We start from the raw sequence: 12491 nt of genomic DNA on the forward strand, positions 1-12491 counted from the left end.
CCTCCTGAAAATAAGGAAGTCAGCCTGGTTGCGGCATGAGTCACCGGAGAAACAGAGCTGCCCGTAGTGGCCCGTGGCCTGCAGCAAAGTACCACGGCATGCGTGACTTCCGACAGCGCCGAGTGTTCTCTCCCAGCTCCCGAGGCCCTAGAATCCGTCTGAAGCCAGCCTCGCTGGGTTGACACGGAGGGGAGGTGTGGCAGGGCTAGTTCCTGCGAATGCGGGGGATGGGGGAGGGGGCCGCATTCTTTGGCTCTGCCTCCACCCTCCCCGCCAGGAGCCTCGCCAGGAGCCTCGCCGGTTCCCTGTGCCGTGACCCTCCCACCGTCCCCTGAGAAGCACCCGCCCAGGTGATGCAAGATAGTCCTGGGACGGAGATGGCTTGGGGGGGCCTTATTCCCTCCACATACGGACACCTGTCAAAATGGGGAACCCCACGGTGCAAGTGGCTCGGTTCGGGGCCCAGAGAGTGATGCTGCTGGCGGGCTGGACCTGTGGGGAGCCGCGTCCCTGAGGTACCTGCACGTGAGGGCCAAGGTCAGAGCTTGGGCAGGGGAGGGACAGTGGTGGGGGTAGGCTGACGGGGGCAGGGCGCTGGTACGGGCATAGGCGTCAAAGGTGCAGGTAAGAGGAGGGACAGAGCCTGAATCCTCTAGCGCCGGCGCCTGAGCGGTCCAGGACGGACCCGGGGGCAGGAGGATGGACACTAGAGGGAGGCCGAGCTGAGGGGTAGGGCTGGCTCGGGTGGGGGCTGGACTTGGGGGGGTGGAGCAGGGCTGTGAGAAGGTGGGCCGCGGGGCTGGGCGGGGTGGGGTGGGCGGCTTGCTTGTGGGTGCGGGCTTTGCGAGTGTCAGGAAGAACCTGGCAATGCCTGTGGCTTCCCCTAAGTATCCTTGGCCCCTAAGTGTCCCACAGAACAAAGGTGCGACTTGTGGCCGGGCAGCTGGAGGCTGATGCCCTGGGGGGAGGGGGGCACTGCCCAAACACGGCAGCCGGCCCCACCCCATGGGACCAGAAACTACTTCCAGCAGTTGGCTGCCGCTGACCTCTCTCCGGAGGAGGTCGCGCTGGGCCAGCTGTCCGGTGGGGGGGTGGCCCTCCAGAGATGTCCTTGCAGCAGAGCAGCGGGGGGTGTCCACAGGGGACCACCTGCTGGTGGGTGCACAGGTGGGTGGGGGCCGGAGCCCAGCTCGCTTCCACGGCCGGGAGAACCTGCTCTGCCCCCGCCTGACCGGGAAACAGGCGGGATCACCGCAGCAGCCCTCCGCCCTCTGCCCACGGCCAGCAGGGCCACCCGCCTCGTTCCCAGGGCTGGCTGTCAACTCCTGCCTGCTCCGGGGGATGCCGGCTCCCCTGCGGCACCCAGCCCTTCCCAGGCAGCCGGACGGACGGGTCTGGGGCTGCAGCGCCCCATCCCTGGGGAGCAGTGACTCAGAAGGGCAGGGAGGGTGGGCGGGGGCAGGTGGCCCCCGTGTCCCGTGAACAATGGCCCAATTCTTCCTCCGTGAACCCCCAGCCGGGACGGGGGCACAATGTTCTGGAGACTGGCCCAGAAGGTCCGTGAGCTGCGGGGGCCGAGAGGATGGGCCCCTGCCACCCTGGTCAGTGCTGGAGGGACAGGGACGCGAACCCCCACCCTGCAGGGGACCCAGGGCTGGCCCACACACTTCCCACCACGGCTGCAGGGACACACGCGTTCCCACCCCGCACCCCCTCCGGCAAGAGCTCGGGCAGACCCTCGGCTTTGCTAAGCCTTGGCTTCCTATCTGGGAAATGGGACCGTGACGCAGACCGCCCCCAGCGCCAGGCGCGGCCCACCCCCGTGTCCGATCGAGGACGGGGTCCCCCCTTCCCGCCCCACTCTGTGCTTTCTAGCTAATGAAGCTCCTCGTTCCGGCTCCTCCCGGAACACGGGCAGAGACCCCCGGGGAAGCGTGCCCTGATGGGAACCGCAATGTGCCCTCCAGCCCAAGGACGGCCGAGTCAGCGGGACGCCCGTGCGACTGCCCCCGAGGCGGTGACCACCCTCGACTGGCCACCTGCACAGACCCCCAGCTTCACCATTATATATATATATAATTCACATTACATATATATATTACATATAATATATAATATTATAATAGGATAGAATATTAATATGTAATAGAATATAGTATAGAATATGATATAATCTATATAATCACCCCACGTTCTCCTCACGTAAAACTGCCGGTGTTTTCAGTGCTCCGGAGGGTCTGAGGGCCGGTCCGCGGTCCTCCCAGGAGGGGCCTTGCGGGAAAGGAGCCCTGTCCTGTGTCGCCGCCGCTCGTCTGTTTGCCTCTGGGTTCCGTGAGCGGCGAGCCGCTGACCCACGCACTTCGGAGGGCCGGAGCCGGGGGCCTCTGCAGCCCGCATCCCGGCTTCTGGTCCGCGCTGGCCGCAGGCTGAACGAAGGACCCAGAGCGGGAGAGAAGTGGGGGGGCCGCACTCGGGGGCTCAGAGGCCCGGGAGGTTGGCATCCAGGGAAGGGCCGCGGGGGCGGAAGGGGCTTTGCTGGTGAGAGCAGGCCCCGGAGGGGGCACACCTGGTCGGGGGCGCCGCGAGGGCAGGCAGGTGAATTCTGTGCGGCTCCTGCTGGCTGGGCTGGGGGGGAGCGTGCACCGAGGGAGGGGGCTGCCTACCTGGAGGCTGGGGGGGCGGGTCACGTGGCACTGCGAGGCGCCTGGAGGGCTGAAGTCAGGGGCTGAGTCCGTTTACAGGCGATGCAGGCAGGAAGCAGACCCCCTCTCCCCGCCCCTGCCCACCACTCACCGGTCTGCCCTGAGGTTCCCAGGACAGCGGCCCTCCCTGGGGTGCTCTCAGAGGAGACTCAGGCCCTAGACAGAGGCCTCCGGGGGTCCCCGGGGAGCACCTGCTCCTCCTCCCTCTGGCTGGGCTGTAGGGATCCGCCACAGTAGTGCCCTCGGGAAGACCTGGGTCCCGAGAATCTCCACAGGCGCGGCCACAAAGGGGAGAGGGCCTGCGGCGTCCACGCAGGGGCTGGGGACGCGCCCTCCCTGCGCGGATGGCCTGGGCCGGGGCCGGGGCGAGAGGGATGAACATCTGAGTCGGGAGGGGACTGCGACTTCAGGGACCACAGAGGGAGGGCACAGGGCTCCGGCCGGGGAGAAAGCAAGCCTCCTGACCGCTGGGGACAAGCGTCCTGGCCGAGGGACATGGCAGCAAGCGGGAAGGCCCACAGTGTTGGGCCTGGGGGCCTGGGGGCCGCCCTGAGGTGCTGGAGCTGCTCCTGGGGCGGCAGGGGTGGCGCCAACCCCAGGGAGGGTGGTGAGGAGGGGACAGAGGAGGGGCAGTGGCAAGGGCTCGCTTGTGGTCCCTGGAAGGACGCAGCCCACAGGGATGTGAGCACGAGGCCAGGGACATGGGAGAAGTGTCCCCAGGGAGAGCCCTACAGGGGAAGAGCGAGTCAGAGAGAAGGAGGCAGGTCACCGGGGTGATTGCGGGGTCCCTGGGTGCCTGGCACGGGGCCGCTGGAAAGGCCCTGGGCCCTGCTGACCCTGAGCTCGTGATGAGAGGCCTTCGTGCCGTCGGCTCAGCCGGCAACTTCCTTCCCTTTCCCAGGCGGCGTCTGCTCTTGGGGTGTGTGTTTGGGGGGTGGGGCCGTCGCGGGAGACCAGTCTGGGCCCCAGGGCCCCCTCTGCCCTGCCCGATCCATGGCCGTGTGGCACCGCCTGGGGGAGGCAGCCGGTGCCCTGACCCCAGGGCCCTGTGCCTTTCCGCCGGACAGAGGCTCCCGAGGGCCCTTCAAACAGGCCTTGGCCCATGAGCCCCGCGGCCCCCATCTGGGCCTGAGCTCCCCCGACAGGCCACGGCCTCCTGGGTGGCCCCGCCTGTCCTCCCCCCTGCTGGGCCCTCGGACATCTGCCCACCCGGCCCCCACCACCGAAGGTCTCAGGACCTGCCCCACAGCACGCAGAGTCCAGCCCTGTACCCCTGGGGGGCAGAGCAAGAGCGCTGCCTCGCCCCGTCCCTGAGCCTCCGTCTGTGCAGCCTGCTCTGCCCCTTCCTGCTGCCTAGTCCCTGTGGCCTTGTGCTGGGCTGACGAGTTCTCCCGACCCCCACTGAGAGATGCTCAGGTCTGGAAGGGTCGGGTATGTGGGTCAGCGGCGCTGGGCGCCAGGGAGCCCAGCCATTGGGTCCAGCGTGATTCTGGGTGTGTCTGTGCAGGTGTTTCTGGATGAGAGTCACATGTGGTGGGTGGACTGAGGGAAGCAGATGTGCTGGCCAGAGGGTGGGTGGGCCTTGTCCAATCAGTCGAAGGGTGACTAGGTCAAAAGGCGACCACCCCTGAGTAAGAGGGAACTCCTGCCCGATGGCTTTTCCCAGCCTTCGGACCGGAACTGCAACGCTGGCTCTCCTGGGGCACCGGCTCGGTGACTTGGAGTTCTCGGGACTTGGCAGCCTCTGGAATCATGGGACCCAATTCCTTGTAAGATGGTGGATGGATAGATGGACAGATAGACGGGGAGACAGACATCCTGTTGGTGGTCTCCCTGGAGAACCCTGACTGGCACAGCGCACCAATCCCCAGAACGAGAGCACGTGGCCCCTGGGGCGGAGGAACTTGGCAGGGGAGCCCGAGTGAGGACCGTCCCGGACGGCTTCAGAGGGTCCTCGCCGCAGTCCCTAAGGGTCCCGATGAGAGGGAGGCAGGAAGGCCAGAGACAGGGAGAGTCGGAGGACACTGGCCGCTGCCCTGTGTTTGGGGGACGGGGCCACGTGGCACCGAGTGCGGCGTCCCCAGAAGCTGGCCAAGGCTGGGAACGGGCTGTGGCCCGAGCCTGCAGGCGAGCCAGCCCTGGGGCCACCCATTTCAGTCCAGTGAGACCCACGTTGGATTCCCCACCCCCAGACTGTCCGGGGTGGCTGGAGTGGTGTTGAGCCTGGACGCCGGCCGAGGGAAGAGGACACAGTCCTGCTTGAGGTGACCCCCTCCCAGCCGGCCTGGGGTTCCCCGTTTCCACAGTGACCGTCCTCATCCGCGGGGCAGCCAGGGTGGCTGGTCGGGCTCCTCGTCCCTCTGGCGTGCTAACCCCTGACTCGCCATGGAGAGACCATGGTGCGCACATGCCCTTGCACAACAGCCAATCCCGTCGTCCCCAGAGAGCGGCCCACTGGACGGGGCGGACACCCAGGCACGGACGGGTCAGGCAGCCCCTCGGCAGCAGAGTCGGGGGTCTTGCCCGGGGAGCCTGCCGCCGAGCCTGAGCCCCACGACCCCGAGGGGGCCCACGGAGAGAAGCCTGCCCTCCAGTGTCCCCCCAGGTCCCCGACACTGCCAGGCCCCCGCCACACGTCCTGCTGACCTTGCTCGGTCACCAGGCGCAGCCCTGGGGGAGACACGGGGGGGGCCTCTGGGGTCGGTGCAGGGAGCACCCAGTCCCCGCCAGTGGCAGGTGAACCCAGGCAGGGGGGTGTGACAGCAGCCCGCTCCGCCCTCCTCCTGCCCTCCCCTCCCCCGCAGGCCAGTAACGAAGGGTGAGGCACTGTGGCCTCCGCCTTGTGAAGCCCCCCCAGCATCGACCAGCCCCCGCCTCCTCCGGAACCCGCCTCTGCTGTATCCGTGAACCCTCTTCCTGCGGCGGGCGAACAGCTCTCGGACCCTCGTGTAGAAGGTCTGTGCCCGCGTTAGCTCAGAGCCACATCTGCAAACGCCACGCGTGGGGCTCACACGGCAGACGCTCAGTGTCCCTCCGCGCCCCTCACACTGTCCTGGAGGTGAACGCCCAGGATGCAGTTGTGGGCAGGGCAGGGTCCCCCCGAGGGCTCTCTCCTCATGTGCAGACGGGCCTGCTCCCCCTGTGTCCTCACGGGGTCGCCCCTCTCTTCCTGGGTCCTGATCCTCTCTTCCCGTAAGGACCCCGGTCACACGAACAGAGCCACCGCAGGGACCCCGCGTCCTCTTAAACACTATAAAGACACCATCTCCACATGTGGTCATGCTCTGAAGTAGTGGGGACCAGGACTCCAACACACGAACTTGGGGGACACAATCCAGCCGCCCCGGCACCCCCTGCTCCCCACCTCCTCGCGTACTTCCCGCGGCACCTGCCCCTCCGTACCCCCACTGCGCGGTGCAGAGCCACAGCTTTCTCCAGTCACACCCAGGGTCCCCAGCTTCCGAGCCCTCTGCGGCCCAGCCCAGGCTGCCAGTCCCCTGTTCTCTGCACCCTGGAGCCCCCAGACTCCTGTGCTGCCTGTAGCAGAGGCACTGGGGGGCTTGTCAGAGGCCATTCCCCTCCCCTGAACACTTGCCCATTGTCCCCAGCGCTCCTGGACGCAGGACCGGGTCTGTGGGGTTCTCCCCCGGCCCCCACACCCCATACCCTTGCTGAGCCCGCCTGCAGACCGTTCCCCGAGCGGCCCTGCAGGCACCGGCGCTGGCACTGGCTTGCCATCTGTGCCCTCTGTCTTTCTGTCCTGAGGTCCTGCCCCCCCCGTGCAGAGAAGCCCCCCAGCCCCCGACACCGTCTTCAGGGCCCCTGCTGGGGAGCGGTCACGTGCTGCTGCCTCCGAGTTCCCATTGTCCGCGCCTTCATCAGCGGCGGCTTGCTGTGGCCGCCGTGACCTGTGACCACGCACTCAGGGCCTCGGAACACAAACATGTCACTGCACAATCCCGGGGTCAGAAACCTGGATGGTTCGCACTGGGCCAAACTCCGGGGGGTCACCGGACCGGGCTCCCTTGGGAGGCTCCAGGCTCCAGGGACACCCCAGCTCCTTGACCCTTTTGGCTGCCCGAGGCCCCACATTCCGTGGCTCATGGCCCTGTCTGTCTTCAGGGCCAGCCACGGCAGCCAGTCCTGGTCCCGTGGCGTCCCTCCCGCCCTCTGCGAAGGCACAGGTCCCACTCCCCCGCACCCCCGAGCACCCTGTGATCACAGGGCTCGGCGGGGTAAGCCAGGGTCATCTCCACGCAGCAGGGCCAGCTGTCGAGCCACCATATTTCCACCCGCAGCCTCGTGTCCCCTCCAGGGGCAGCGGAACCCGGATGCGGTTCCGAGGGTGGGCGCGTGCCCGTCTTCGGGGACACTGTTCTGCCCACCACAATCGCTGTCACATAGCTTTCCCTGATGAAGAGTGTCCCAGCACACGCGTGCGCCACACCTGACCATCCATTTCGTCATGGACACGTGTGTGGGTGGCCAGGCTTTGTGTGCGTGTGCACTTGTGACTGCCCTGCGTGGCCACCTGGGACCGCTGGGTCCTATGGGAGGCGGGGGGGTTTGTGAAGACGCGTCCAGACCGTGTCTGCAGGACGCGTGGGCCCCGCGCTGCCCCGTGCCCTCCCCGAGGGCCTGGTTCCCATCTGAGCTGCTCCACAGGACTCGCGTGGCCTCTCGCTGCGGGTTTCTTCTGCGTTTCCCGAACGATTTATGAACGTGGGTGTCTTCTCCTGCGCTCCTCGGCCGCTGGAGAATCTCTGTGGAGTGGAGTGTGCCTTCAAGCCTTTCCCCCGGTTCTTTATCGGGGCGTGTTTGTTCTGTTACCGGGCGGGGAAAGCTCTTTCCGTATTCTAGCTACACATCCTTCATTTTTTTTTGCAAAAACTCTGTGTTTTGCAAATATTTTCTCCCCGCTAGTGGTACGTGTCTGCGATCTTTTGACAGTGTCTTTCGAAGAGAAGTTCAAAAAAAAAAAACAAAACAAAACATTTTTGATGATGTCAAGTGTATGATTTTCTCTACCGTCTTTCCGAGTGCTGTTCGGTAAGTCTCTGCCAGACTCAAGGCCAGTGAGGTTTTCATCGGCGCTTCCTTCCGGAAGCTTCGCGGTGCGGCCCCTGCCCCGAGAGCTCTCCTCCCTTTGAATGAAGCCTTGTTGGCTGCGGGAGGTAAGGGTTGCGTCCCGACACCTTCTGTTCACAAGGTAATGGTTGCCCCGTGGATTCGCTGTGGCAGTGTGGCCCAACACCGGCCGGCCAGCGTGGGCGGGTCCAGCTCTGGGCGCTGTTCTGACACCATGGTCTGGGCTTGGAGGGCGCTCGGACACGAGGCTCCGCGGCGTGTCTCTGAGGCCCCGGCGTTCCTCTTCTTCGTCCTTGTGTTTTTGTATGAAGTCTGGAGTCCGCTTGTTACCTGCTGCAGAAACCCCCCAGGTCTCCCGGTTCTGATGCAGATCGGGACTGACCGTGAGTCCCGCGGGGCCCTCCTGTCCCTGACCCTCGGGGAATTGGGAAGGCTTCACTCCCCTTGTCCAGCCTTACGGTTCTCAGAGAACACGTCTCAGACAGCGTCTCGCAAACGTGCCTGCCGGCGTGTTCTATTGTTTATTCTTCCGTCAAAGGCATTTTGAAACCTCGGTCTCCGAACGCGTGTGCGTAGGGTCAGAAATACAGGTGAAGTGTGCGGGCGACCTCCTGCGCTACCACCTGCGAGACTCATGGGCGGGGGCTCCTGCACCTCGGACATCTTGCAGGGTCTCAGCCAAGACGCGTGTGTCTTCCTCAGTAAGGGAGACAGCATCTACTTCCCTCCTGTTCGGATGCGTTGTTTTCCTTTCCCGGCTGGCGCTGGCGAAGCCTCAGGTGCCCTGTGGGAAAGCAGGGGTGGGGCCAGGCGTCCGCTGGCTCTCCACTCCCTCCCCCTGCGCTCAGGACAACATCAGTGGGCTTTTTCCTACACTCCTGTCATCAGGGTGTGGGACTTCCCTGTTATGCGCTGTCTTCTGGGAACGAGGAATTAGGGCAAGTCTTTCTAAAATGCTTTTTCTGGGGGTGCCTGGGTGGCTCAGTGGGTTAAAGCCTCTGCCTTCTGCTCAGGTCATGGTCTCAGGGTCCTGGGATCGAGCCCCGCATCAGGCTCTCTGCTCAGCGGGGAACCTGCTTCCTCCTCTCTCTCTGCCTGCCTCTCTGCCTACTTGTAATCTCTGTCTGTCAGATAAATAAATAAAATCTTTAAAACAAATAAATAAAATAAAATGCGCTTTTGGAGCTGATCACATGCTTTTTCTTCTTTTAGTCTGTTAATATGATGAGCTAAATTCACTAATTTTCAAACGTTAAAATAACCTGCCATTCCCGGGAGAAGCCCCACTTGGCCACGTATTATCCGTTTTATGCATTTGGGGATTTGATTTGCTAGATGTTTGTTAAGAATTTTTGCATTTCTCTTTGTGGTGTTTCTTATCTGTGCCCGGTTATGGGATTGGAGCGTTGCTGGCCTCAGAGAATGAGCAGAAAACGCTTCGTCCTCTCCAAACCCCCGTACACGAGGACGTCGCTCCTGGACGTTGTGAGGCTTTTCTCAGCAGCAATCTCCATCTCCGCCGCTGGCTGGAGGTTGGTGGGCCTCCTCGGGCGGGCTGCGGGGTCTGTCGTCTCGGCAGGAAGGCGGCCACCACCGTCCCTCCTCTGCGCTGCTTTAGCCGCGTCTGCAGTGCGGGCCGCTGTCCTGCTCCCGACGCAGATGGCCGGGGTCCTGCCCCTGCTGTTTTCGGATCAGTCGGACGCTCTGGAATTGGATTAGTTTGTTTGATTTCTAAAAAGATGGCGTTGGCTTCACAGATATTCTGTTCCGTACACTTCTGCTCTCGTGATGCTTACTCCCTCCCTTTCTTCTGCCGACCAGACGTTTCTTTTTTCTTTTTTTCTGGTTTCTTCAAGTGGAGGCTGAGGTCATTGATTTGGGACCTCGCTTTTCACGTGACGTAGCCAAATCCGATGAATTTTTTAAAAAACAATTTATTTTTCGAAGTCCGGTGCAGTTAACTAACGGTGTTTATTAGCCTCGGGTGTGCAACCTGGTGGTCTGCCCATCCCTGCGCAGCTTCTCCGCGCCGGTCACACCCTCATTTCCACCCCCAGCCCCTCCTGTCTCTGGTTTCTTTGCTCGTTTTGTTTCTAGATTCTTAGATAAGGGTGAGATCACAGGGTAGTTCCTCTCTCTGACTTAGTTCCCCCGGTGCTACACCCTCTAGGTCCGGCCACAAGGTCATTTTCAGGCATTTCCCTGTTGTGTTCCCATTTTCACTCTTTTCGAAACACTCTCATTCTCCTTTTGAGTTCTCTGACGCACGTCGCTTAATTTCTATATTGTTTTCGTTTTCTGTTGCTGCATGAGCAAGTACACATGTGGCGGTTTCCAGCGACACCCCCTGCTCGTCACCGGTGCCAGGGGCCAGGACCCGGCCGGGCGGTGCTGAAACCAGGGGACTGGCGGCCGGCCCCCTGTCTGGAGCCCAGGGTCCTCTCGGCTCATGCCGGTGGCTGGCCGAACTCAGGCCCCTGCAGCTGGAGGACTGACGTCCGAGCGTCCCAGCCCACGGCCAGCGAGGCGTCACTCTCAGGTCCCCTCAGCCCCTCTCAGGCCTGCGGTCCTCCTCCCTGTGGTGACCGAGCTCCTCTCTCTCCTGCTTCAGATCTCTGACTGGGACACTCTGATGAGGTCGAGCCCCACCCCTGAAAAAATCTCCCTATCTTGAAGTCAGCGGAACAGTAACCTTCATGGCAGATGCTGAGCTCCCTTCGTCCGGTTCACGTGAAACAGGTGAGGCCAGGGGGAAAGGCCGGGCGTCTGTCTGGGAATTCGGCTCACAGCGCACGGATTTGGGGATTTTCCCCCTACTGTTCTCTTTGACGTTTGGAATTCAGTTCTGTGGTGGCCTTGCTCTGTACGATTTGAATCCTTTTAGAAGTACTAAGAACAGTTTCATGGCCCCAAATATGGTTTCCCTCGGTAAACGCTTCATGTGTAGTTGAAAAGAATGTGAATTCGGCTGTTTTCAGGGTCATTGATTGGATCGGCGGCGCCGTTGGACTCTCCGCGGCCTTCCTGCGTTTCTACTTCCTTCTCTCCTTGTCTGACAGAGACGTGCTGAAATCCTCCCAGAACTGTGGGTTTGGGGGCACCTGGGTGGCTCAGTAGGTCAAGTGATGGCCTTTGGCTCAGGTCATGATCCTGGGGTCCTGGGATTAAGCCTCGGGTCAGGCTCGTTGGGGAGTTTGCTTGTGCACAAGGGTGTGCTGGCTTTTGAATAAATAAATAAAATCTTTAGAAAAGTAGTTGTGGAGTTGTCTATTTCTCCTTCCAGTGACAACAATTTTTCTGTGTTGTAAAGCACTCTCATTAGGTGTGCTAACCCAATTGTTCCATTCTCTTGATGAACTGACCCACTCATCATTATGAAATGACCTTTTCATGCCTGGGAGTCTACTTTGCTCAAAATGTACTCTGTCTGAAGTTTTGTTTTTTAATTTTTTAAAAGATTTTATTTGAAAGAGAGAGAGCGAGAGAGAGCATGAGCAAGGGGGAAGGGTGGAGGGGGAAAGAGAAGGAGGGAGAAGCTCAGGCTCCCCGTGCTGAGCAGGGAGCCCCACGAGGGGCCTGATCTTGTGGCCTTGAGATCGTGACCTGAGCTGAACCCAAGAGTTAGATGCTTAACCGACGAAGCCACCCAGATGCCCCTGCCTGAAGTTAATGTGAGCAGCTTTTTTCTTTTGATGAGTGTTACCATAGTATATCTATTCCTATCCATTTACTTTTAACCTATTCATGTCTTCAGGTTTAAGCAACTTTATTAAATGTCGCGAATATCTGAGACTTGCTTTCTTAAAAAAAAAAAAATCCAATCTCACAATTTCTGCCTTTTTAATTGGGATTTTAGATCATTTACATTTAATGTAATTATTGATAAGGTTGGATTTAAGTCCATCGTCTTGCTCTTGGTTTTCTCTTTGCCCCATAGATTCTTGTTTCTTTTATTTTCTCTCCTTTTTCTTCTTCCAATTGAGTATTTTAATGATTCCACTCTTCCTTTGACGGCTTGTTAGCTGTAACTCTTTGTTTTGTTATTTTGCTCATCAGCTCAGGACTTACACTGTGGCTCTTTAACTTAGCACTCTACACCTCCAAGCAATAGTATGCTACTTCATGCATGGTGTGCAGAGCTCATAACAGCTCATTCTACTCACCTTGCCTTCCTGGCCTCAGTGCTAGGGTCGTCGTACTTCTTACTTAGATCACATTATAAACCTCACAACACACTATTGTAATTTTTACTTTTTTTAAAAAGATTTTATTTATTTATTTGACAGACAGAGATCACAAGTAGGCAGAGAGGCAGGTGGGTGGTGGGGAGAAGCGGGCTCCCTGCTCAGCAGAGAGCCCGATGCAGGGCTTGATCCCAGGACCCTGAGATCATGACCTGAGCTGAAGGCAGAAGCTTAACCCACTGAGCCATGCAGGTGCCCTCGTAATTTTTTACTTTGAATAGCAAATCATCTTTTAAAGACATTTTTCTTTTCTTTTTAATTTTTTTTTAAATTTTAGTTATTTGAGAGAGAAAGAGAGACCACAAGCAGGGGGAGCCGCAGAGGGAGAGGGAGAAGCAGACCCTCCCCTGAGCAGGGAGCCCGATGTGGGGCTCAGTCCAGGAGCCCGAGATCGTGACCTGAGCTGAAGGCAGAGGCTCAACCCGCTGAGCCACCCAGGGGCCCCACCTACTCATTT

At 60.5% G+C, this 12491-nt stretch overlaps 1 long non-coding RNA gene across 1 annotated transcript; it reads left to right on the forward strand.

Annotated features, from left to right (window-relative positions):
- The first annotated feature begins 358 nt into the window (after nt 1-358).
- LOC132004122 (uncharacterized) lies at nt 359-11029 on the forward strand. Its single transcript, XR_009400425.1, has 3 exons — nt 359-537; nt 10402-10529; nt 10769-11029. It is a non-coding gene; the product is annotated as an uncharacterized LOC132004122 (long non-coding RNA).
- Nucleotides 11030-12491: the final 1462 nt, after the last annotated feature.

Source organism: Mustela nigripes, chromosome 1 (genome assembly GCF_022355385.1).
Source record: "Mustela nigripes isolate SB6536 chromosome 1, MUSNIG.SB6536, whole genome shotgun sequence".
Taxonomy (NCBI): Eukaryota; Metazoa; Chordata; class Mammalia; order Carnivora; family Mustelidae; genus Mustela; species Mustela nigripes.